Source organism: Bos javanicus, chromosome 12 (assembly GCF_032452875.1).
Source record: "Bos javanicus breed banteng chromosome 12, ARS-OSU_banteng_1.0, whole genome shotgun sequence".
In the NCBI taxonomy this organism is placed as follows: Eukaryota; Metazoa; Chordata; class Mammalia; order Artiodactyla; family Bovidae; genus Bos; species Bos javanicus.
In genome coordinates, this window is record NC_083879.1 from 16,596,484 (window position 1) to 16,621,607 (window position 25,124).

The 25,124-nt window shown below is 42.3% G+C and overlaps 1 long non-coding RNA gene across 1 annotated transcript; it reads left to right on the plus strand.

Moving 5' to 3' along the window:
• Positions 1 to 236: 236 nt before the first annotated feature.
• Positions 237 to 23,360, plus strand: LOC133258213 (uncharacterized). The gene is made up of 2 exons (XR_009739864.1): positions 237 to 474; positions 21,280 to 23,360. It is a non-coding gene; the product is annotated as an uncharacterized LOC133258213 (long non-coding RNA).
• Positions 23,361 to 25,124: the final 1,764 nt, after the last annotated feature.

Consider the following 25,124-nt stretch of genomic DNA (forward strand, 5'->3'; position numbering starts at 1 on the left):
GGAGGAAAAAAGGAGTGAAAGAATTTAAGAAAATGTGAAGAAAAATATTTAAAGAAAACTTATGTTTCTTGACTTCTTCACAGTACACTTTACTTCTGACAAAGAGAAATTCACATTTTCCAAAGAGAATTTTTCTCTTCACAACACTGATTTTTCAACAAGGGCTCTGTGTCCAAAGCTGGGCTGTCCTTTCTCTCGCCTAAAAGCGAGTTTGATGGAAAGAATGGCATTTTGTTTGCAAAGCAAGAGACAATGATAGCTCCGCCCCAAAGAACTTTTATCTGGGCAGCCAGTAATTACAGCCTAAGTGAGGCTGAATGGCACAGCTACCCTGATAACCGCTGTTACTGTTTTCAGTCTTTCACTTGCCAACAAGATCCTCTGGTCCCTTATCTTGTTCTGGGGCCAACCCAACAAGAGCGGGAGAAGCTGAAATTCTGACACTTTAAAGCACAGGACATTGTGAACACGCTGGTGAGTTGTTTGTGTTAGGCTTTGCTAAGTAATAGTCTGGGTTCGGAGCCAGTAAAAAGCTTTGGAGAGTTGTGTTTGATGTTTATTCATATGGAGTTTCTCATTCTGCATGTAAATGAAATGATCTTTTTCCAGGAATCAAGTTTAGTTCTTGCTGCTTTCCTCCAATTGAATATTGATGTAAGAAACTCGGGGAGGGGGCTGTTGAGGACTTCCCTGGTGGTCTGGTGGCTAAGACTGAGCTCCCAGTGTGAGAGACCTGGGTTCAATCCCTGCTCAGAGAACTAGATCCTGAAACTAATACCTGGCATAGCCAAATAAGTACATAAATTAATTAAAAATTAAGAAAAAAGGAACTCAGGGGAGTTTTGAATTTGAAGAACATTTAGAAATCATTTTGCCCAACCTCCTCACACACCGTCAACGCTTTGGAGGGACTGGGGTTCAGCCTGTCCCTGATGAGAAGCTTACCTGATATCAGCAGCTCCTGTGTGTGGGCTCTGAGCCAGGTATGGAGCTTTGGTGCACAGGCTTAGCTGCCCCAAGGCACGTGGGATCCTAGTTCTGGGACCAGGGATCAAACCCAGATCCCCTGAACTGGCAGGAGGCTTCTCAACCATGGGGTCATCAGGGAAGTCCCCTATGCTCTTTTCATTACGCCATGCTAGTGACAGCAAAAGATGAAGCAAGGAGGTATCACTCTTGCCCTGGGTTCCAGACTACTTCCTGTATTGTGCTGATGCACTGCAGCTTTCTGAATTGCATTTCTATTGCATTTAAGAGGTTCGGTCTGTCTAATAGATCTGCCCCACATCTGCTGGTTAGATCTAAATCCAGTGAAAAATTGTCTCCATTGACTTTACTACCTGACCTTAACCCAAGCTAATATCTGCCCTTGCTTTGTCAACAGTGTTTGTGGGACCGTATCTTATGGACAGTGGGCAGATCAGACAGAAAACAGTCTAGACCCACAGTGGTACAATGATACTTCTATTTGGTCCACAGGTTGCCAAACAGCTGCTTCTAAGGATCCAGATGTTTGGCATCATGGACAACAAAGCTTTGATTCTTTGGCCAAATAGTCCATTGTCATCTAAATAATCAACATATGCTCCAATGTTTTGTCATTCTGCAGACTCGTTGTTTGCTTAGAAGTGATCAGATTTTAATATTTCAGCTTCCCCAAAGTAGCCCACAACAAAAGGCCCCCACACACTCTATTTTCCAGTGCATCGATCGTCTTTCCTTGTTGCTTGCCAATCTGACAAAGAGAAAAAGGTCCCGCACATTTTACAAACTCTTTAATCAGCTAAACACATCTGCATCAAAGGCCAGTTTGTTCTTCTGTTGAGAAAAAAAATGAAATCTTGGTTTTCTCCAGTGTGGTGAAGCCCAAACGGATATAAACAAGACATGTTAAACCTCCTTGACTCTTGTCTTTGAGTTTATTTAATTTAATTTATTCTTTATTTAGGATTAATTGACATGTTACATGATACTAGTTTCAGGGGGTACAATGTGATGATTTGATATTTGTATATATTATAAAATGATCACTGCAGTAAGTCTAGTTAACATCTGTCACCATACATAGTTACAAGACTTTTTTTTCTTGTGATGAAAACTTTTAAGATTTATTTGCTCTCTTAGCAATTTTCAAGTGTCTTTGGTTTTATATATTTTACATAAACTATTCAATGAAACTTATCTCACTGTTTTTCCTAATAGTTTTTCTCTTGCACGGCTACCTGGAAACACATTTCCAGACAATTTGCAAGGTGGACAGGAAATGATGTCCGGTGAACAAGATTTCTAAACTTTCTCTACAGAAGTGGTGATAGTTTTCTCCTCCTTGGGAGATCCGTGTTATTGTTTGGTCACTGAGTCACATCTGACTCTTTTGCAACCCCATGGTCTGTAGCCCACCAGGCTCTTCTGTCCATGGGATTTCCCAGGCAAGAATATTGGAGTGCGTTGCTATTTCCTCCTCCAGGGAATCTTCCTGACCCAGGGATCAAACCCAGGTCTTTTTCATTGGCAGGCAGATTCTTTACCACTGAGCCACCTGGGAAGCCCTGAGAGATCCTTAGATATACCCTGTGTCTTTACTCCCTTTTGGAGCCATCAACCTACTGCTACTCAAAGTACTAATAGGATCTACTTTATATTAAGTCATCAGTACAGTTGTCAGATTCTGTGCTAAGTGCTTTCAAAACATGACTCATTTAATTCTCTCAAGAAGCCTTTGTGCTATATACCATGAAGAGCACCAATTTGCAAATGAGAAAACTACTGCTTAGAGAGGATCATCAGTTTATTCAAGGTCACACAGCTACTGGCATCAGAGCTGGGACTCTGAACCCCAGTCTAGCTGCCCACAGACCCCATGTGCTTAACCTCTTACTCTTCTGCCTTCAAAGAAATCATCCTCAAACACAGGATGGAGTCTATCAGCCCAGAGCGAAGCCCAGCACAGGATGGCTCTTCCTTGACTTTCTGCTTCCTGTGCTTCTGTTTCCCTGAGGGCTCCTGTTCCTCCTGCATCCTGAGGTTCATCCCCACAGGCTGCAAGTCTTCCCCCAAACACCACACTTTATTCTCCTCCGTTCATTCACATACCCTGCTCTCCCCACATGGAGCATTGTACACACCCAGACTCGGTGTCTATATGCCCAGCGTCTTTCATCAGAAAACCCCACTCATCCAGTAAAGATTGCTCAAAAGTTAATGCCTTGGGACCTCCCTGGTAGAGTTCAGTGGTTAAAAATCTTCCTTTCAATGCAGCAGACTTCGGTTCAATCCCTGATCCAGAAAGTAAGATCCCACATGCCTTGGAGCCCACAACGAGAGCATCTGAGTGCCACAAGGAAAGATCTAGAGCACCTGCTGCAACTAAGACCCGATGCAGCCAGATAAATAAATGAATTTTTAAAAAGACCTTATTTTTTAAAAAACATTAACACCTTCCTGAAGTTCATCTGACCCCATGCTGGGCCCCTCTTCTTCCGTAATCGTACTTTCCTTGGTTATAGTACCTAACACATTTATTGTCCTTAGGGAGCTGGTCACGTGTATTGAAATAATTTGTTTGCCTGCCAGGCTCTCTCATCAGCCTTGAGGAGGAAGCTGATTTCATCTCTGTGTCTCCGGGGCCTGGAATGGTCAGTTTTCAGTTGGTGTTTATTGACTAGAGGATGAACTAAATGTACGCAAGTTGTGATGATGTGTGAGTGATTACTAACATTTATTTAACTCCTTCTTGAAATTAAAACTGCTCAAAACTTGTGTTTTTATAGGTTTCTTTAGAACTGGACTCAATTTTTGTCTTCCCAATCCTCTGAGCAGAGAGTTTCTGCTTTTGCTTTCAGTAGGACTGTAAAATTGGTTTTTAGTGAGCAAGAGAAAAAAGGAGGTGGGGAGGGGGGTGTCTTTTTCTCTGCATCTCAATCCCAAAGTCTCAAGATAGATTTGAATAACTCAATCCTGACACTGGAACGAGCAGCACCAATAATTATATTATTCTAACACGACTGTTTCCATAATAACCATGTCACTGGGAGGGAGAGGCAATTCCATTACGTGAGAGTGGGGGAAGGGTACGGAGCAAAGAAAACAGCAGATGTCTGGTAGCCCATGCACATCAAGGACTGGAAAACAATCTCTTGCTAGGTTTAGCAAAACCTTGTTTATGCAGTCATCCCTGTCAATGTTTTGGAGATTTTAATAAGGGCCTCTTAAAGACCAAAAGGTCACCCAAGCTCAGAGAAATGCCTTTCTAATAGAGGCATTGCAGGAGGCCTGATGGATGGGATATTTAGGAGCATAAAAGACTTCTCAGAGTCTTCAAATTACCCCATGTAGGGGGCTCTGAGGTCCTTTCATAAAGCCAGAGAGCTCTGCTTATTGACAGGGATACTTGTGTCACGGGTAAGAAGTTATTGGGCAGTTAGGTTCTAAAAGTAAAGATCTTCCAGAACCAACATCTGCAAAGCAAATGGAGTCTTGAGCCCTGGAAGCACAGGGCTCAAGTCAACACCCAAGGCCTCCAGGCTCTGTATTCAAAACAGGTAACTTCATCTCTCAGAGTCTTTCTTTCCTCAGCTGTGAAAAGGAAATGAATAACAAAGTCATCTTCACGGAGTTGCTGGAAGCCTCAGGTGAAACAAAGTGTAGAACTCCTAGTTATACAAACGTTATTTACTTGTGTTATTTTATGGAGAAACAGAGAATAATGGAAGTACTCATTTTGTATAATGACTCATGAAAGTTTTTGCATTGATTTAACTGGAAACCAGCAGAAGGCAATGGCAACCCACTCCAGTACGCTTGCCTGGAAAGTCCCATGGGTGCAGGAGCCTGGTAGGCTGCAGTCCATGGGGTCGCGAAGAGTCGGACACGACTGAGCGACTTCACTTTCACTTTTCACTTTCATGCACTGGAGAAGGAAATGGCAACCTACTCCAATGTTCTTGCCTGGAGAATCCCAGGGACGGCGGAGCCTGGTGGACTGCCGTCTGTGGGGTCGCACAGAGTTGGACACGACTGAAGCGACTTAGCAGTAGCAGCAGCAACTGGAAACCATGGGGAAATGACTGTGATACAAGTTGAATGAAGACGATTCATGTCACGTTTTTCTACTTTAACAAAATTTTATCTTACGTATTTTTTTATGGCTGCACTGGGTCTTCGTCGCTTTGTTCAGTCAGGTTTTCCCTAGTTGTGGAGAGCAGGTTTCTCTCTCATTGCAGTGGCTTCTCTTGTTGCAGAGGATTGGCTCATTATTTGCAGCTTCCTGGCCCTAGAACTCAGGCTCATTTACCATAATTTTATAAAAAATATGGATGCGTATGAAAAAGAACTAAAAAGGGAGTTCAGATAAAAACTATTTGGTATTTTAGAGGACATAGAATGGCAATCTACTCCAGTGTTCTTGCCTGAAGAATCCCAGGGACAGGGAGCCTGGTGGGCTGCTGTCTATGGGGTTGCAGAGTCGAACACGACTGAAGTGACTTAGTAGCAGCAGCAGCAGCAGAGTTGGCTGAATTTTTTTTTCTTCTTCTACCTCAATTTCTGTTAGTGTTGTCTGTGTTTGAAATGATACTTTTTAAAATTTTTCCTTAAAATGAAAAAGAGTGTTGTTTTGTCCCTCATCACTCATATAGGTGACACTTCATGGCAGCCGTGGGATTCTTGTCCCTTTGCTTGAATCCTAAGGAATTCTGTTAGTCTTTATGGAGTCCTGCACCCAGTGAAGATACTTCAAAGTCGAATTGTCCAAGTGTTGAAGTGGATTAAGAAGAATAGCACCAGGGACTTCTCTGGTGGTCCAGTGGTTAAGACCCCATGTTTCCAATGCAGGGTGCATGGGTTTGATCCCTGGTGGGGGAACTGGAGAATTAAGATCCCCACATGCCGCCTCGTGGCCAGAAAAAAGGCAGCATCTTAAGCAGAGGTGGAGCATGAAGGTAGGGCACACACGGGCAGATGAAACAGTTCCCAATTGTTTTTCTGCTCACAGTCCATCTGCCCTTCTGGTGTCTGCACGCAGCCTTCCTCTGAGACAACACCCGCCTCCAACACCTCTGTCAATGTGTTCCAAGGGCAGATGCACTAGAGCAGATTATTGAGGTCCCTAAGGTGATTTAACTTCACAATGTTAATTCTCCAGACTCTTGGGGGAAAAATGGGGATGTTTAATGAATCATTTATCGATTCATTTCATCCAAGGTTTTGCAGGGGTTTTAAGAACTTAAAACTATTGTCACACAGTTGTGTTGTTCCTTAGACTAGATTAAGCCTGCTGGGTAAAATGTTTCTTTCTGTTATAAGTGCTATTCGCCCATACACATCTTTCCTCTTCCTGAAATAAAAATAAGACCAAAAAAAGAGAGGGGAGAGAGAAATTTTCAAGATAAAAATCTGTTTGGATTTTCTCATGCTATTTTAAGTTCATAATCCTGTCCATTTGATATTCATTTTGCATGGCTGGCTTTCATCACAGTGATTACCATTTAATTACATTTTAGCTGAAACAGCCAGATAGCATTTCAGTGAGATTGAGGGAAGACTGAGCCTTACTTTTTTCCGCAGCCTTATGTCTCTGTGTTAACTTCAGAGGCTGCTTTTTATAATACAAAGGCTACAATGTAGATAATTCATTTTCTGAGGATGTCAGGTACATTAAAAATTGGCTTGATTTCATCTCCGTTCCACACTAAGTTTTTCCCCCATTAGAAGCTTCTTCTCATGGAGCCCACAGTCCATCTGCCAGGGGACCAATCAGCCAAGAAAGAAAGAAATGAATGAATGAAACCTAAGTCACAACAGAGTAGGATTTCTTTTCATTCTTGTGCAGCGCTCTGCCTCCTTGGCTGTGGAGTACAAATTCTTGGACGCTCCCGGAGATGCTGAGGAACTCACCCAGCCCTTCAGCCCTCTTTGAGAAAAGCTGGGAGGAAACATTCTAGCTGGTTCCTCCCCATGGTGGAGAGACCCATGGGAATAATGAGACCAGGACTCTGGCTCTTATCTGCCAACAAGCAGAGATCTCCTCCCTCCCTCCTCCTTTTATTCCGTCAGCCCAACAGAGAGCTTTCCGACCCTGAGTCCTTGGCCATTCAGTCTGTGACTGGTGCATTGGTCAGAGAGAATAATGCTAGGGAGGGACAAAGTAGGTAATTAAAGAGTTAATCCCTCTAGGGGATTGTTAGTAAAGAAGGAAGTTTGGGAGATCCCTGGAAGTTAATGATCACTCAAGAAAGAAGGTTTGCTTAACCGCAAAACCAGGCAGACTTGCTTAGCAACCAAAGCACGCAACAGAAGCACGAGGCATGCCCCCAAACAATAAAATAATGGTGGCATGAGACCCACATCCTGCCCAGTGAACTCAGTGAGTTAATGATCCCTAGACATGCTCTCGGCACCCATATAAAAATGATACTTTATGGAAAGGTGACATTTTAAAAATGAGAGAAGATATACTTCCAGTAGACCTTGAGCCTCCGTTTATGCTCATTTTAATACGTTAGCATATGCTAAATGACAGACCCACCAGGTTCACAACTGTTCTGAGGCTGACTATGACAGGCCAAAAAGTGGGTGGTGGCCCAATTCCTGGAAACCACTGCCCTTTTCCCCCAGTGATTGGAATAATCCCCCCACTCATTAGCCTATGAAATTACCCAGTCCATAAAGACGAACCATGCCAGGGACTTCCCTGGTGGTCCAGTAGTTAAGAATCCATCTGCCAGTGCAGGGGACATGGGTTCGATCCCTGGTCCGGGAGGGTCTCACCTGTCATGTGTGGGTCACAGCTACTGAGCTCAGGCTCTGTAGCCCAAGTGCTGCAACTACTGAAGCCTTCGTACCTGGAGCCTGTGGTCTGCAACAAGGGAGGCCACTGCCGTGAGAGACCCATGCAGCCAAAAATAAATTAAACAAATTAATAAATAAAAATTTAAAAATGAACCACACCATATTTCAGGATTCTCTCACCTTCCGAAATGGTCCACACTCTGTGGAGTATTTCTCTCTAAATAAATTCACTTCTTCCTTTCACTTTGTCTCCAAAGCAAGAGCCTCAGATTCACTGGGAATACTCTGACAGTCTCTTTTTAAAAATTATTTCTTGGTGATGGCAACATCTAAGAACAGTCATCCAAATTAATGACAGTGCTGTTCACTTGTGTCACTGGAGCGACAAGATTCTCATCTCTAGTGATGGCCCAATAGGTTCTGAATGTTACAGGAAGGATAAAGGAATTATGTACCATGATTAGAGCAGCTGACCACCTGAGGAAGTGTGAGGAATCTAAGGGGGAGGGTGTCTGTGGTGGGGAGCACGTGCGCAGGGAAGGCATTTGCTGAAGGGTAAGGAAGTGATCCATATTTGAATAATGGTCCAGATGCACCAAGTACCTGCTGAATATCAGAACTGCCACGCCCTGTGCCCACCACGGCTCTGTGAGGGAAGATCCTACATTTATATCCTTTTTACACAGAAGGAAATGAGACCTTGCTCAAGATCACACACTCAGTACAAGGTAATAATTAATTTTTAAACAGTTAATGGATTTTGAAGGGAGCAGTTTTAGGTTGACAGAAAAGTTGAGTGAAAGGTACAGCGAGTTCGCACACACTGTCTCACCTGTGCACCTTCAGTGTATCCCTTAACATCTTGCACTAGTGTAGTACATGTGATATTTGATAAGCTGATATCGACACATTATTATCATCTGAAGTCCATAGTTTGCATTATAGTTCACTTTGTTGTTTTTTAACTTTTTTTTTTATATTATAGTTGATTAACAATGTTGTGACAGTTTCAGGTGGACAGCAAAGGGACTCAACGAGACATATACATGTGTCCATTCTCCCCCAAATTCCCCTTAGAGGTCACTCTTAGTGTGTACCTCCTATGAGTTTTGAAAAATGTATAATGATGTGAACCCAGCATGAAAATAGCACATAGCAGAGTTTCAACGCCCTTAAAATCCTCTGTACTCCTATTGATCCCTCCCTCCCTCTCACAACCCCTGGAAACCACTGATCTTTTAATTATCTCCATATTTTTGCCTTTTACAGAATGTCATATAACTGGAATTATACTGTATGTAACCTTTTCAGATTGGTTTCTTTCACTTACCAATATGCATTTAAGCTTCCTCTGTGACTTTCTGTGGCTTGATAGCTCATTTCTTTTCATCACTGAATAATATCCCATTGTGTGGATATACCGCCATTTATTTTTCAGTTGAAGGACATCTTAGTAGTTTCCAAGTTTTGACAGTTAGGAACAAAGCTGCCACCTACATTCCTGTGAAGCTTTTTATGTGGACATAACTTTTCAACTCATTTGGCTGAATATTAATGAGCCTGATTGCTATATCATATGTAAGAGTGTGTTTAGTTTTACAAAACTCCCAAACTGTCTTCCAAAGGACTATATAGTTTTCTACTCCCATCAGCAAGTAATGACAAATAACTAAGCTTTTATACATGATTTTTGTAATTTACAGAGCACTGTTACGTCTATTTCTGGATCCCAGAAAGACACATTTCTTGAACAATAAAGCCATATTATCTCTTTGGTATGCTATGGACTTTTCTGTGTAATTATTACTGCCAAATAAAGGCAGTAATAATAAAGGCGCTTCTTCTGAACTATTTGGTGAATGGCATTCATTTCTTTATATGTTTATTTTATTTAATCCTAATAACAACTCTGAAAGGTAGGGATTGTCCTCCCCCATTTTACTGAAAAGGAAACTGAGACTCACAGGAGTCGAGTATATTGCTCAAAATAACAAAGGAATTCAAACCCAGGGCTGCCTATGGCCATGTCCTGGGTTCCTTATGCTCTACAGCGTTACAGCCCTTCAGTGTAAATTGGCAGGAAAAAATTGTGAAAGACTTGGAAGGAATTAAAAAAAAGAAAAAGATTACTGAATGTTCTGTCCAGTGCATTTTTTCTGAGTTATCTCCCCTTTTTTTCTGCCTCAGAGCTATTTTACAACTCTGTAAATTGTAGGAAACCAGTAATAATGAAAATGATTCTTGTCCACAGAATTGCAAATCAGTTGTATCTGGTGGAGGGCAATTGACAAGTGCCCGGTGGATAGACTCCTTTGCTACTTATGCATTCACTTCAGCATGCCTTATCTGTATCTGTATCTGTGTATTAATTTTTAGAATATTTATTCATTTATTTTATTTGGCTATGCTGGGTCTAATTTGCAGCATCTGGGATCTTTAGGTGTGCCATGCGAACTCTTAGTTGAGTGGCATGGCTCTCAGTTGAGGTATGTGGGATCTAGTTCCCTGACCGGGGTTCAAACCTCGGCCTCCGGAATTCGAAGCAGAGTCTTAGCCCCTGGACCATCAGGGAGGTCCCTAATTTGAATTCTCCTCTGAAGCAGCTGAAACATGATGCATTAATGAGTTAAATTCCTTGATGTGTTTATTTTATGTACGGATGACACTCACGATTTTACACATAAAAGTTATTTTAATAGAATTTATTTTGTGTACATGCATCAATATAATCAGAAACAATGTCAGCGTTATTTCACTATCATGGTTCCTTCTTCATAACTTAGGTGCCCACCACATTAACATATCAAGCCATATGAAAATTCTGGACTTTGCTTAAACTCACTCAACTGGCTAGCTTTTGAGATTGACGTTGAGATGGCCTTTCCCTCAGTTTCTTCTCCAGTGCTAACATTGCATCCTCTTATTTCCTTCTGAAATGGATTTTGTTTTCTGCAACATTAAGATTCCTTGCTTACTGCTTCCAGAGAAACAACACAGTATTCAAAGGGGGAAGATTCAGTGATTCCCTCGTGGTCCAGTGGGTAAGACTCTGTGTTCCAATTCAGGGGGCCAGGGTTTGATCCCTGGCCTAGGAACTAGATCCCACATGTCACAGCTGAATAGCCCACATGCCACAAGACCTGGCACAGCCAAATAGATAAATAAATATTCAAAAAAGTAAATAAAAGGGAAAGATCCAATAATAGTCTAATTACGATGAATCTTAGAATTAAATTTTCCTGCAATACTTCATACTCCTCATTGTATGACAGATGATTATGTGTTTCCTGGCTTATTCAAGATACTAGTTTCTCCTTCTGCCAGCCTTAGGCTCCTCGTTGTCATGAGGACTCTTCAGTCACACCATGGACTGCAGCCAACCGGGCTCCTCTGTCTGTGGGCTTTTCCAGGCAAGAACATTGGAGTGGGTTGCCATTTCCTCAGGCTTCTCATTAGCCATTCCTAATTTTACCCTACTCTGTTCACTGCAGCACTATTTACGATAGCCAGGACATGGAAGCAATCCACAGATGAATAGATAAAGAAGTCGTGGTACATATATATATATATATATATATATATATATATATATATATATAATGGAATATTACTCAGCCATGAAAAGGAATGAATCTGAGTCAGTTCTAGTGAGGTGGATGAACCTAGAGCCTGTTACACAGAGTGAAGAGGAAAACAAATATCGTATATTAATGCATATAAATAGAATTTAGAAAAATGGTACTGATGAACCTATCTGCAGGGCAGGAATAAAGATGCAGACCTAGAGAACAGACTTGTGCACACAGTGGAGAAAAAAGAGGGTGGGTCGAATTGAGAGAGAAGCACTGAAATACATACATTACCATATGTAAAACAGCCAATGGGAAACTGCTGTATAGCAAAGGGAGCGCAACTGGATGACCTGTGACAACCTACAGGGGTGGGATGGGCTGGGTGGTGGGAGGGAGGATCAAGAGGGAAGGGACAGATGCATGCTTATGGCTGATTCATCTTGTTGCATGGCAGAAGCCAAAATAACATTGTAAAGCAATTATCTTCCAGTTAAAAAAAAAAATAGAACTAAAAAAAAAAAGAAATGTGTCTTTTCCTTCTTCTAGATAAGTAGTACTATCAAAATACTTTTGGTAGTACAGAAACTTGAAATAATTGATTAAACTATACTTTTGAGAATAATGACATTTTAGAGAAAAAAAGATCTTAGGTATGCACTGTGCAATCCCTTCATTTGACATAGCAGACACTGAATTCCAGAGAAATTAAATGACTTGGTCACAGTGACACAGCTCACTGTGGGCTTTGCTAGGAAGAGGGCTGCCCCCTCATTTTCAGTTCAGTTCTCTTTCCATGATACACAGCGTTTCAATAACCTTGGCCTTCAAGAACTCTGGTTAGTTCAGTAGTTAATAACTGAACTATATAACTATATAACACACATTATTTTCCCGAACTTCTCTGGTCTTCCGAAATCATGCAATTTAAAAAAGCTTATTGTTTTAGGTACTTGAAGGCAAAATCAAGGACAAGGTCAATGGCAGCAAACTTGCACTTCAATGACAACTTGCAAAAATAAATTTTAAGTGAACACCAGATTTTCACTGTTGTTGTGAGAACAACAAAAATAAATTTTAAGTGAACACCAGATTTTCACTGTTATTGTGAGAACAACTAACTGGACTAGATCTTATGACTGTCACACATTCCACCTTCCTCCATGTTACGAAGGCCTTCTGGAGTTTTCCTGGGCTTGCTCAAGTTAGACTGGATTGGCCAATGGATACTGACCACACATTTGTTTGCCTACTGAAGTCAACAGTTCAAGAAAATGGCCCATTATGAAGAGTCTTGCATTTAATACCACTCATTTGCATTCAAATAATTATTTAGTTGAAAAGGAAGCTTGGGCCAGGGGAAGTGAAGGAAAGCCAGGCTTTATTTTCTGAAAACCTTAAGCCTAGAGGATCTCTTGGATTTTCAAGAATGATAAAAGGAAACAGGTAAGACTTAATGCAGTCATGTGGACCCAAATGGTTCTGTTCTACAGGAAGAGGCTCGTGTAATTAGAAAGAGCCAATGGAGCACAGCATAGCCTAATCAAGGACCTGGAAGAAGTGTGTTTCTCCCCTGTCCGATCATGAGGCTACCATAAACCTGCACTTTTCGATTCCCCTGTTGTGTTTACACATAGAAGCGCCACTCACACAAGGTAACCAACACACTTAACAGTTTCCCATCTGATGAAGTATGAAGACAGAAAGTACCTGCTTCTGTTACAGATATCTAATATGTTTTTATCATCAGGCTTGAAAAGTGCATTTCCTCTCAGTCATAATTCACTGCATGACCTGAGTAATCTGGAACCCCTTGGGGAGGGTGTTGGGTGTTTACCATAGCATCTACTGAACTCAATAGTAAAGTGTTTGCCTCTTGATTTTTTGGGGGGTGGTGGGGATGCTTTCTAGGTGGTGGAGAAGGCGATGGCACCCCACTCCAGTACTCTTGCCTGGAAAATCCCATGGACGTAGGAGCCTGGTAGGCTGCAGTCCATGGGGTTGTGAAGAGTCGGACACGACTGAGCGACTTCACTTTCACTTTTCACTTTCATGCATTGGAGAAGGAAATGGCAACCCACTCCAGTGTTCTTGCCTGGAGAATCCTGGGGACGGCGGAGCCTGGTGGGCTGCCGTCTATGGGGTCGCACAGAGTTGGACACGACTGAAGTGACTTAGCAGCAGCAGCAGCAGTGGTAAAGAACGAGATCTCCAATGCAGGAGACTCAAGAGACAGGTTTGAATCCTGGGTCGGGAAGATTCCCTGGAGGAGGGCATGGCAACCCACTCCAGTATTCTCGCCTGGAGAATCCCCATGGACAGAGGAGACTCATGGGCTATGGCTCATGGGGTTGTAAAGAGTCAGGCACGACTGAAATGACTTTATCATGCATCCACTTCTGATTTTTAACCTTGCAGGGGTAATGGGTTGCTTAGTTAGATAATATCTGGGCCTATATGGGAAGCAGCTCTGGGTAAATGGAAGGTGATGGATGACTTGAAGGGAACGCAAACACATCTATGCCGTTTACCACCACCTCAGTTCAGTGTGGGAGGAAGCTCCATCATCTGTGTCCTAGGTACAGACTCACGTCACAGAAACGCCTTGTGCCAGCGGGGAGTGAGCCACACACTGGGAAGCCATGCTGTTCACAAGGGCAGGTCTGCGCCCCAACCCACAGGCGGGGACCCATACCCTGCTGCTGACATATGGCGCCCCGTCATTAGCCAGATGGCAGCAATGCTGGGAAAGGCCTGAGCACACATGAATAATCTAATCTGGGCTGTGGGAGGCAATTAGGACCGGCTGGGTGGGGATCAAAGCCGGTGCGGGGCTGGAGAAGCTTGAGCAGGTGTTGAAGGTGTTAAAAATGGGGGCGCTGGGGGAGTCTTCAGCATCAGCCTTACCTCAGCTATCCCCTCTTCTACTTCTGAGTGGGAAGACAATTCCAACGTCACCCAGTCCCCTCTGTGCCCAAAAGAAAGGTCAGGGGTTCAGGACAAGAAAAACTTGTTGCACATAAAAAGTAGAATCTTCTTTGAGATTGCATCATGGAACAGACTGCTTGAGAATTTTTTTTTTCAATAAAGAAGGCTTGGTCAGAGTTGAATAGTGGTGCTTGATCTGCCCTAGATGATTCAGAAAGCCTCAAATACCTTTGAAATTGTGTCCAAAGAACCTCGAAAGATCCATGCTCCAAAATATTTTGTAGCCACTGGAATAAAGGTCAGAAGAGCTCAACTTTTCTTTAATTTTTTGAACTCAGCCTTTCTGATCATAACAGAAAGAATCCTGGAGGGTTACTGCACATGAAGTGGATGTGGGATGACTCATGGTCTTGTATGTCGCCTGGTCTCTGGGTACCTCCATCTTCATCACCCTTCAGCTGGCCCAGGGCGCACTGCCTGTGTCAGAGTCAAGTAGCTAGACCATCTCAGGCCCCTCCAACCAGATCCCAACACAGCCCTTGTCCAGCATCACCCCTGTGAGCTAGTGCCCTAGATGACACCCCTATAATAAAGTTGCACTCAGGCAGAAAGCAAATGATCCATCATGATGGGAGGATAAGAGCAGACCTTCCAGCAGGGTAGGTCATGGCAGGCAGTTAACTTCCAGTCTCACGAGGGACAAGGAGAACACAGTGGACAGGAAATGGATACCCGAGTCCTGGTCCACATGTCTGCACTGGCCAGCACGCAGCACTGGGCAAGTCACCCTCACGCGTCTATTTCAGTTTCCTAGTCTGTAGAATGGGGAAGCACGTCTATTTCAGTTTCCTAGTCTGTAGAATGGGGAAGTTGGACTGGATTCCTGAGGCCTCCATAGCTGAGGACGTGACAGGCTGTGGACAAGCTTTATGGTGTGGCCCTGCCTGTGGGAGGTATTCAGAAAGGAATGGGTCTTTTATTAGGAGCCAGTTTATTCTTCCATCTTAAACACCAAGCTACATGTTTTAAGACATGTTGGATTTTGTGATTAGGAAAGGATTATAAGAAAATATATGCGTCCAGGAGGAAAAACATCACTTGAGCACACCATCAAGGTTTCAGTGATGGGTCAATGTGCTTGTTAGATCCGAGAGTCACAGATCAAATATTTCTGATTATAATGTGTGTTTTCTGATTTGGAAATATTGTTCACACATCTCCCTTCCTGCCTCCAACCTCCAGTTGTGTTCTTAGCAGATCATATACATTTAGATTCTAAACTGCTCAGCGTATAAGCCCTAAGTGCTCTGAACCAATACTTTGGCATATCAGTTGTACTCAGGTCTCTTGACTTTTTCACTCCAGGCTCAAAGAGGGGGCTCTGCGTCCTCTATTCTCTCCTGGACTCCATCCTTCTCATCTCCACCCCCTTTTTGGATGTCCCACTTCTAACCCTCCGCTCCACACTCATGCTGCTTTCTCCTATGGGGGCTCCAATCTTGCCTTCCCCACGGGCTTTCCATTCTCTTCCCAGGTCTTCTCAGATCTTCCTTATCTTAAACATTAAACCAGTTTCTCTGTTCTGTTTGCCTTTTTGTACACGCACGCGTACTTGGTGCACCTCAGTCGTGTCTGACTGTGACCCCATGGATCGAAACCCGCCAGGCTCCTCAGTCCGTGGGATTCTCCAGGCAAGAAAACTGGAGTGGGTTTCCATGCCCTCCCCTAACGGGTCTTCCTGACCCAGGGATTGAACCTGTGTCTCATGCATTATAGGCAGATTCTTTTCCACTGGGGAAGCCTACTTGTTTTTTTAGCCACTTTTCAAACTTTTTCCTTTTCCCAATCTCCTAATCCTTTGAGTTAACAGCTGTGTGCTTGAGTGCTCAGTTGCGTCCAACTCTTTGCAACTCCATGGACCCACCAGGCTCCTCTGTCCATGGTCTTCTCCAGGCAAGAATGCTGGAATGAGCTGCCATATCCTCCTCCAGGGAACCTTCCTGACCCAGGAATCGAACCTGCTTCTCTTATGTCTTGTCTTCTGCATTGGCAGATGGGTTCTTTACCATTATCACCACTTGAGAAGCCCAGTAAATAGCTTATACCTCCTGTTTCTGCTTCCCTTGTCTTCTTCCAGTGTCTGCAGTCTGGATGTTCATAAGCTGCTCTGTATTTGCTCTCTCCAAGCAGGGCTTTCTATGTCTCCTCTTTGCCTCTGGCATCTGATATAAATGCAGGGTATAGATAGGATGTCCCTCCGTTCACGTCCAGTGCCTAGCATTGACCTGACTTAGCAGAGGCTCACGGAGAAGGCAATGGCAACCCACTCCAGTACTCTTGCCTGGGAAATCCCATGGACGGAGGAGCCTGGAAGGCTGCAGTCCATGGGGTCGCTGAGGGTCGGACATGACTGAGCGACTTCACTTTCACTTTTCACTTTCATGCATTGGAGAAGGAAATGGCACCCCACTCCAGTATTCTTGCCTGGAGAATCCCAGGGACGGCAGAGCCTGGTGGGCTGCCTTCTATGGGGTCGCACAGAGTCGGACACGACTGAAGCAACTTAGCAGTAGCAGCAGCAGCAGTGATTCAGCAAACCTTGGCTGAAAACTGAGGCTCTGTTGCCTCTTCCAGGTATTTCCCATCCTGTGTCTCCTTGCAATCCAAGCCCTTCTCATCTCACCCCCCTTTCACTGCAGCAATATTCTGGCTCACTTCTTCACTTCTGATTTATCCCATAGAGCACTCTTCCTCAGGACTCACCAACAGTTCCCCAGGGACTATTGACCCAAGCTCCATCTTCTCAATGGGTATTTTAAAAAATGTAATTAATTGCTTGAAAAAAAGAGTTCTGGAGTGGGTTGCCATTTCCAAGGGATCTTCCCGACCCAGGAATCAAACCCGAGTCTCCTGTGCCTCCTGTAACAGTAGGCACCTTCTTTACTGTCTGAGCCACCAGGGAAGCCCATGGATGCACAAATGAAACATTTAAACTGAACAAAAGGTACCAGAGAAAGATAAAATCTCTTTTCTACCCTTCTCTGAGTTTTCCTTCCAGGAGCAATCACTGTTAGCAGTTTCTTATACATCCTTGCCCATCTTTGCAGAGATAGTTCGTGGATGCAGTGCTTCCTGATTGGCCTGCAGCTCACCATTGGGCCTGGGGCTCCATCTTCCAACCACTGGGTTGGGGAGCCCGTTTGCCTCCTGGACACTTCTCCCAGAGCTGGGCTCTAAGGACACACTCCTTGCAGCTTGCTTCAAGCTGCAGACCTGAAACTGTCCTTGTTCTCTCTCGATTGTCTGGGGCTGCCGGTGTCTGGGAGGGACCTTCAGACCACACGCCCCCTGTGGCTCCCGTGAGGGATTCTAGCACTGCTCACCCTCCCTGGAGTGAAGCTCCTTTCTGGTCAGGGGTCCAGTCTGAATCCCACTAATCCTGACTTGGCTCTTTTTGCACCAACCAGAAACTGCCAGAAGTTTTAACTGGTTTTGCTTCTAAACCCACGGTAGGTTGCGCTCCCCATTGATATGGTTGCCAGGAGATAAGCCTGGGATGATACTGTTCCTGTTTTTGCAATGTCACTTCATCAGGAGGCCTTATTCCCGGGTCCAGGTCTGACCCCTCTTCAAATGATGCATTGGAATGATCTGAGATACAGCTCGGAATGTCCTCAGAGCCAGAGTGCATTTCCTACTAAATTGGGGAAGAGCAGCCACTCTGGGACGCCACCCTGCAACCCAGTTCTGCATCTGACAAGGCAGTAATGATAGCCTTGGCTTTGGAAAATAGCCCTGTAATGACATCAAGAGTCTTAAAGCTGTCTCGAGGAAACATATAAATTACTGTTTTAGTTAGATGCAAAGTACCTTAAGTATAAATAGGAAGACTTTTTAGTTCCTTTAAAATCCACCTAATGAACAATAGGCCTGGAACGGTATTTACTGGAGGTGCTGCGTTAGTGACACTTGGCCTATTTAAAGTATTGATTTGGTGGTAAATTCTTATTATATACATAGTTATGCTATATACGTGTGTTATTTATTAGATATGTTGCTGCTGCTGCTGCTGTGTGTGTTCTAGTCGTGTCTGATTCTTTGTGACCCCATGGACTGTAGCCACCCAGGCTCCTCTGTCCATGGAATTTTCCAGGCAAGAATACTGGAGTGGGTTGCCATTTCCTAATCCAGGAGATCTTCCCAACCCAGGGATCAAACTCGCGTCTCTTGCATCTCCTGCATTGGCAGACGGTTTCTTTACCACTAGCGCCACCTTGGAAGCCTCATTATGATTGTTACACATATGCTAACATATATAACTAAGCACATGTTAGACATGTTAATGTTATATATATATTGAGTCAGCCAAAAGTTCGTTCGGGTTTTTTGTTTACAGCTCACTAGAAAAACCCAAATGAACTCTTTGGCCAATCCTATGTATTTATACATGTAAGTCATGTCTGACTCTTTTGAGACCCATGGACTGTAGCCTGCCAGGCTCTTCTGTCCATGTGATTTCCCAGGCAAGAATACTGGAGTGGGTTGCCATTTCCTTCTCCAGGGGATCTTCCTGACCCAGGGATCAAACTCCTGCATTGCTGGCACCCAAGAGATGTACATCCTCTCTCCCTCTTGCATATTCACAATGCATGTTAGCATATCAAAGGCTCTGAGAGGTCCTAGAGTAAAATAACTTCTAAACCTTTTGAACTCAAACTTATTTGGCAATGAAGCCCTTTATGCACAATTCCTGAATGTTAGTTGCTCAGTCGTGTCCGACTCTTTGGAACCCCATGGACTGTAACCGGCCAGGCTCCTCTGTCCATGGGATTCTCCAGGCAAGAATACTAGAGTGGGTTGCCATCCTCCTCCAGGGGATCTTCAGGGGTACATATAAAGGATAGTGCTGCTTCAGTTTCTGCATGCAAGTTAACCAATTTATTTGTAAACAAACAGCTGGTTCCCTTAAATATTTCATACATCCATTACACTACAAACCAATAACATAATATGCATTATGTATACACCAATAAGCTAATATAAAGAATAGGTGAATTTTGGGAAAAATAAATCACAGTAAAGCTATTATCTATTCCTACATGTGACCTAACATTTATATAGTCACATCTTTAAAAAGTCAGTACGTAAAATACATTTCTTTATAAATCAAAGTCCAGTTAGCTGGGCCCCTTCTGTCCTTACTGTCCCATTATTTTTTCCCTAGTAGCCACTTAACAAACTTCCGGCAGGAACCAGAGGTTCCGCTGTTGGTCACTGATATTTTTTTCCTTAAGGAGATATCAATCTCATTAAGCCAAAGAAAGTCTTCTTATTACGTTTTCTCACCTGAGTGATCCAAACTATATTTTCCTCATAGTTTCTTTCCAAATGCTATATGTCTCATAAGTACTAGGTCAGAATGCTACCTTTCTGCTACACAATTGGCTATATCATATATACATGTACTTTTAAAAATATTATTTAAAAATAATAAAAGTCATGCAAAATTGGCATTCTATCCTAAGCCCAAGTATGTTTATGAACTAGCACACAGATTAAAGCCCATAAAACAACTCATTCACAGATGGCTCCTCTCTGGTCATTCAGAGAGCCTCTTAGAGACTGCTATCTCGATGGCCCCGATTTTGTGGTTTTTCCATTTAATAGAAGTTGCCGTGGAAAGGAAGCCGTAAATAAAGACTCCCTGGTCAAGGAGCTAGAGCTCTGCTTTATCTTGGAGAGAACTGGAAGAAACAGCTGAGCGGGGCCTGGCCACCGCAGTCGCTTCTAAGGCTTTCTCATTGAGAAAGGAAAATAAGCCTCTGTGAGGGGACTGAGGATTTTTATTGGGGGGTTGGAGTAGAAAGAAAGTTTTGGTCTGAACAATAGTCATCTGTGAAATATTTTTAAAATCCAATGGCAGACAATATTTTGAGACTTAATGATAAACCCTGGAACAAGAATGCCTAGAAAATACATTAGATTACAGTTGGTGTGAGCAAAGCTTGAGAAAAAGCTTGAAAGCAGGTAGCTGGAGTGCAGTATGACTAATTCTCTTTTAAGAAAACCAAGAATCTATTAAAACGGAATACCAGCAAGGTCCTGCTGTATAGCATAAGGAAGTCTGCTCAAAGTTATGTGGCAGTCTGGGTGGGAGGGGAGTTTGGGGAGAATGGGCACATGTATATGTATGGCTGAGTCCTTTGACTGTTTACCTGAAACTATCACAACGCTGTTAACTGGCTATACTCCAATACAAAATAAAAAGTTTATTAAAAGAAAAAAAAAGAAAACCAAGAATCTAAGCAAGTAGTTTATAGACTTTTTGATTTCAAGGATAAGGAAAAAAATTCAATTAAAAATATTGATTTTGAAAGCCAACTCTAGTAGCCCATTTTTCTTTTTTGCCCAAATAAGGATAGACTAATTTGGCAAGAATTACCATTGTTTTATTTTTTCCACTAGGAAAAAAAATAGGAAAGCATGATGTCATATTTACACATACAGTTCAACACTTATATACAATTCTTAAAACTGAATGCATTTGGCTTTAATGAAAAACTCTGGACATTGTTCTAATTTTTCTCACGTAAGTTTGCTTTGTTAGATTAGTGTTTTGGAATGCAAAATAGAATAAAATAAAATCTCCTAAACATGCCAAGGAAGTATTGATTATCTTCAGAGAAATTCACATTGGTATTATTAGTTGCCTTATAATATAAAAATATCTCAAACATTATTTATTGAATTTCTTAGGAAAAAAAAGAACTGAGCTCTGCATTTGATGTACTTAAAAGTTAATGAATGTACTTGAAAGTTAATGATGTACTTGAAAGTTAATGAATACAACCTACATACCCTGATCATTTACAGATAAATATTTACTGATAAGTATTTACAGATACAGTACAAAGAGAAAACTTTAGTACTGAGAGCCTGTGGAGGGAGTAAAAAAGGTGGTATTAATCAGGAAATATTCTTGGTTCTTTTTTAGGAAGGAGGGAGAAAACTGAAGCTGAGAGGCTAAAGAATAATATGAAGCAAGATAAAAGAGCTTCCCTGGTGGCTCAGACGGTAAAGAATCTGCCTGCAGTGTGGGAGACCTGGGTTTGATACATGGGTTGGGAAGATCCCCTGAGGAGGGCATGGCAACCCACTCCAGTATTCTTGCCTGGAGAATCCCCATGGACAGAGGAGCCTGGCGGGCTACAGTCCATGGGGTCACAAAGAGTCGGACATGACTGAAGCAACTTAGCGCACACAGCACAGCCCTGATGTGCTGCCTTTGGAGTCAAAAGCTTTGTTATTTGCCTATAGTTTTGGAGTGCTTTTCCTTCACTTTTCAGGAGAGTTTGATGGATGCACTTATCTACCTGTGGTTGGAGGGGACAGTCGGGACTATGACAGACACAACTGCCTTGGCGTATATCCAGAGAAAATTCCAATTTGAAAAGACACCCACACCTCAAAGTTCATAGAAGAATTATTTATTAACACAATAGCCAAGACATGGTAGTAACCTAACTATTCCTTGACAAATGAATGGATGAAGATGATGTACACACATATATATATAATGGAATATTACTCAGTCATAAAAAAGAATGAAATAAGGCCATTTGCAGCAACATGGACGGACCTAGAGATTATCATACTAAGTGAAGTAAGTCAGAGAAAGACAAATATCATATGACATCCCTTATATGTGGAATCTAAAACAGAATGATATAAATGAACTTATTTACAAAATCAGACCACCTTACCTGCCTCCTGAGAAATCTGTATGCAGGTCAAGAAGCAACAGTTAGAACTGGACATGGAACAACAGACTGGTTCCAAAACAGCAAAAGAGTACGTCAAAGCTGTATATTGTCACCATCCTTATTTAATTTATGTGCAGAGTACATCACACGAAATGCTGGGCTGGATGAAGTACAAGTTGGAATCAAGATTGCCGGGAGAAATATCAGTAACCTCAGATGAAGCCATCCTCATGGCAGAAATCGAAGAACTAAAGAGCCTCTTGATGAAAGTGAAAGAAGAGAGTGAAAAAGTTGGCTTAAAGCTCAACATTAAGAAAATTAAGATCATGGCATCTGGTCCCATCACTTCATGGCAAATAGATGGGGAAACAAGGGAAACAGTGGCAGACTTTATTTTGGGGGGCTCCAAAAATCACTGCAGATGGTGACTGCAGCCATGAAATTAAAAGATGCTTGCTTCTTGGAAGAAAAGCTATGACCTACCTAGACAGCATATTAAAAAGCAGAGACACTACTTTGCTCACCAAGGTCTGTCTAGTCAAAGCTATGGTTTTTCCAGCAGTCATGTACGTATGTGAGAGCTGGACTGTAAAGAAAGCTGAGCGCCGAAGAATTGATGCTTTTGAACTGTGGTGTTGGAGAACTCTTGAGAGTCCCTTGGACTGCAAGGAGATCAAGCCACTCAATCCTAAAGGAAATCAGTCCTGAATATTCATTGGAAGGACTGGTGCTGAAGCTGAAACTCCAATACTTTGGCCATCTGATGCAAAGAACCGACTCATTGGAAAAGACCCTGCTGCTGGGAAAGATTGAAGGCAGGAGGAGAAGGGGACGACAGAGGATGAGATGGTTGGATGGCATCACTGACTCAATAGACATGAGTTTGAGCAAGCTCTGGGAGCTGGTGATGGACAGGGAGGCCTGGTGTGCTGCAATCCATGGGGTGGCAAAGAGTCAGATACAACTGAGCAACTGAACTGAACTGATTTACAAAACAGAAATAGACTCACAGACGTAAAAAACAAATTTATGGTTACCAGTGGGGAAAGATGGGGGGGTAAATTAGAAGTTTGGGATTAATATATACACACTACTATATATAAAACAGATAAACCACAAAGACCTACTGTATAGCAGAGGAAACCATATTCAGTATCTTGTAATAACCTATAATGGAAAGGAATCTGAAAAAGATTATATAAATCTCTCTGTATATCTATATAGCTGAATCATTTTGCTGTACACCTGAAACTAACACAATATTGTAAATCAACTATAATTCAATTAAATAAATAAAAATAAATTTTAAAAATCTAGAATACTACACTTTCAAAAAAAAGAGATACCCCTAGATGGCCATGCTATCGGCCATTCTTAATAAGCTAGATTTTTACAACTTGCCTGCAACTCCATTTTCAGGTGAGAGTAAAAGAGCTGGGTCTTACACATGGAAGACTCTGTATGATCTGGTATGTTCACTGAGGACAAAAATTTAAAAAATAGGTTCTAAATTTTTTTTGATTTGTTGATGAAACTGATCAATTTCCTTCTAATAGTGATATTATTTTATCAGGGGGCATTTCTATTTCCCCACTTTTCTTAAGCATTTGAATTCTATTAACTTTGTGAAATGATTGGAAAGTACTAAAGACCAAGCCTGGTAAAAGGTTAGCTGCCATCATCCAAATAGTTGGTACAAGATTATTTGTGGACCATCCCCAAATGAGGCTATTTTAGAAAACAAGGGGGAATAAAGACTAAGATAAAAGACTAAATATTTAGAATCTTTGGTTGCACTGACAGAAAAACCAAATAAAACTGACATACACAAACAGCACAATGTATTATCAACACACCACTGGCTATCTCATAGAAACTAAAGATGTGACTTAGGAACAGGCAGAATCTAGGGTCTGAACAGTCAGGATCCTCTGATTCTCTGGATGTTCCATCATTTGGTCAGAAGTCTCCTTCCAAAATAACCAAGATGGTTAACTGGGTTGATGTGATAACATAGCAGTTATCAGAAGACTATGTGCATGGATGGTGTGGGGAGAGTAGAACAGGAAGAAGATTCTGTTTTCAGAAGAGATTTGTATCAAATAAATCAGAGATGTCCACCTGATTGAAAAAATAGTGAAGAAGCTAGACAGCAAGAGAAAATGGCTTGTCAAGTTTCTTGACTGTTTATAAATAACCAAGATCAGTTTCAAGGGTAAAGTAACATCCCCTCCCCGCCCATTTAAAAAAAATTTTCTTCATTTAAGGACATCCTTTGAAAGATGTACCAACAAATAGCAAACTGTAAGCCACTTGGCCTATTGTGCAATGCTTAATTACTAATCTTCATTGTGCACTCATCATATGCAAAGAACTTTTCTGGATTTTGAGCTATGGGAAAGAAGTTGCAAACATGACTAGGTCCCTCCTTCAAGGAGTTTACACTTTAGAAATCTGGAGAAGGAAAAGTTTAAAGCAAGCTATCATAACTAAGTCAACCTAACATAAGGACAGATTGCTATATCCCATATTTTCCTCTAAAAAAAAAAAAAAAGAATTTGTGGTCTTAAAATAGTACATGATGCACCACGATTCACAGCCTGAACTACATTTGAAGTCAGTCAGAAGGTGTTCTCAACCATACCCTGCAGACTGATCACACACACCACCACCTGGATTTAGTGGAAGATTTTCAAATGCATCTTTTTCTTTCTTTTTTCTTTTTTTCGAAATGCATCTTTTTCTGTGTCTCTGTTTCTCACTGGCTTTTTGGAAAAATACCAGAGAGGAAAGGAAACCGTAGGTTATTTTTATAAGTATGCTTGCACATTCACCATCATCATCATCATCCACAAGCCTGGCTTTTAAAAGCCTGGGACTTCCCTGCAGGTCCAATGGCTAAAACTCCGAGCTCCCAAGGCAGGGGTCCCAGGTTCAATCCCTGGTTAGGGAACTAGATCCCACATGCCCGCAACTAAGACCTGGCACAACCAAATACATAAAAAAAAAAAAAAAAAAAGTCTGAGGGGCAGAGGGGCGAAAAAGGAGCTGGTGAGAGGAGGTTTTGGCGGAGGAT